This window comes from Schistocerca americana, chromosome 3 (assembly GCF_021461395.2).
Source record: "Schistocerca americana isolate TAMUIC-IGC-003095 chromosome 3, iqSchAmer2.1, whole genome shotgun sequence".
Classification (NCBI taxonomy): Eukaryota; Metazoa; Arthropoda; class Insecta; order Orthoptera; family Acrididae; genus Schistocerca; species Schistocerca americana.
In genome coordinates this window covers 591065418-591067917 of record NC_060121.1, presented here as the reverse complement: position 1 = coordinate 591067917, position 2500 = coordinate 591065418, and positions in this window count along the sequence as shown.

Genomic DNA, 2500 nt, shown 5'->3' with positions numbered 1-2500 from the left:
CCTTAACCTAACCTATGTTGCGCCTTAACCTAACCTATGTTGCGCCTTAACCTAACCTATGTTGCGCCTTAACCTAACCCATATTGTACCTTAACCTAACCCATATTGTACCTTAACCTAACCCATATTGTACCTTAACCTAACCCATGTTGCGCCTTAACCTAACCCATGTTGCGCCTTAACCTAACCTATGTTGCGCCTTAACCTAACCCATGTTGCGCCTTAACCTAACCCATGTTGCGCCTTAACCTAACCCATGTTGCGCCTTAACCTAACCCATGTTGCGCCTTAACCTAACCCATGTTGCGCCTTAACCTAACCCATGTTGCGCCTTAACCTAACCCATGTTGCGCCTTAACCTAACCCATGTTGCGCCTTAACCTAACCCATGTTGCGCCTTAACCTAACCCATGTTGCGCCTTAACCTAACCCATGTTGCGCCTTAACCTAACCCATGTTGCGCCTTAACCTAACCCATGTTGCGCCTGAACCTAACCCATGTTGCGCCTCAACCTAACCCATGTTGCGCCTCAACCTAACCTATGTTGCGCCTCAACCCAACACACGTTGGGCCTCAACCCAACACACGTTGGGCCTTAACCCAACACACGTTGGGCCTTAACCCAACACACGTTGGGCCTTAACCCAACACACGTTGGGCCTTAACCCAACACACGTTGGGCCTTAACCCAACACACGTTGGGCCTTAACCCAACACACGTTGGGCCTTAACCCAACACACGTTGGGCCTTAACCCAACACACGTTGGGCCTTAACCCAACACACGTTGGGCCTTAACCCAACACACGTTGGGCCTTAACCCAACACACGTTGGGCCTTAACCCAACACACGTTGGGCCTTAACCCAACACACGTTGGGCCTTAACCCAACACACGTTGGGCCTTAACCCAACACACGTTGGGCCTTAACCCAACACACGTTGGGCCTTAACCCAACACACGTTGGGCCTTAACCCAACACACGTTGGGCCTTAACCCAACACACGTTGGGCCTTAACCTGCTCTGTAATTGTCATACGACGCGTTAAATTAGTGTAGTGTTGCCTAACTGCAACCCCCGCAATATAGTTTGCTACTCGCACTGCCCGGTCCCCAGAGTATCGCTTCATGTGAAACACCTTGCAGCTATACACTGTAATGCGGATGGCAGTAGGACGTACATGCTCAATGCCCTTCGCAGTTGTTCATTGGCATTCGCATGGCGAAGCACAGCCTACGTTGTGGTACGGCTTGTGTCAACTGTCCGCTGATGTTGTACGTCCAAATCACACACTGTACTGCACATTGGTCCTCATGTACTGAATGATACATCGTGGTACATGTGTGACCGTACCACGACTGCGCCAACAACGGCGAACCATACGGTCCAAATATTGTGCACTCAGCTACGTGTCGTCTCCCTATAAGAGCTGGATTGCAGTATGGTATGCCGTGGATGGCGATCAGCATGAGCCGTCTGTTGATGTAGTGGCGCGTGTTGTCAGACGTAGTCGTCTCCTCTCACACACCGTGATAGCATGGTGCACTGCGTTCCACATCTGCGACATGCGACAGAGGCCGGTTGACAGTCGTTCGCGCAATGGACATCGCATACGTACGGGGGCCACCTTCCACGTGTTCGCGAAGCGTGCACATGTTGTTGCGTGTATGTGGGCAGACATAGTGTGTCGTGACACCTGACACAGGCATGCAACAATCGTTGAATTTGCAAATGGCGATGGACGTCTACGTTTGCTGGTGACGTTACGCAAATGAACAACTGGTAAACCGTTGTGGTGCGGTTGTTCTCGCTAGAGGTGAATCAGTGATGGCGACGATCGGTTGAGCTACCAACCGGTTGTTTCAGCGATACCCACCATGCCCACGAACGTGAATGGCATGTGGGTGTGAAGCGATACGCGGCGGTGGCTGGGTGGGACCGTCCCCGGCCGGTGAGGGGGGGCCTCCCGGCGTGCTGGCCGCGCGGTGCGTGGGCGCACGCGCTACAGCCGGCTGGTGGGGGCGGCCAGTGGCAGGCGCGCCGGCCGACGGAGGCGGCAGGCGGCGCAGCTGCGCGCCGGCGCACCCTGCACGCGGCGCCGTGCGGCCAAAGTAGGTCCTCGCGGGCCCGGTGCGAAGCGCGGTGGACATCTGCAGTGTGCTGGTCCGATTGAGGACTGTGTGCGCTGAGGATGCGCCGCCGCCCGGCGCTCGGCGCCGCGACGCCGTCTGCTGCTCGGTCGCCTCTGCGGTTCTCGCAGGTGGATTGTATCGCAGCTGTGCGGACGTGTTGGCGCGTGCGCTGTGCTGGGAGAGTTCGCTTCGGCACCCAAGTGGGGCTTTTGTCCTTCTGTGGCGCTGGCGTTGGAGCTGCCGGCCACCGTAGGTGGCGCGTGTTGTCTCCCGCCGGCAATGCCACGACAGCACGCTCCCGGGCCTCTGTCGGCAGCGGCAAGCTCAGTTGGGAGCACGGGTGGTCGCACCTAAAGCGTCTACTCGC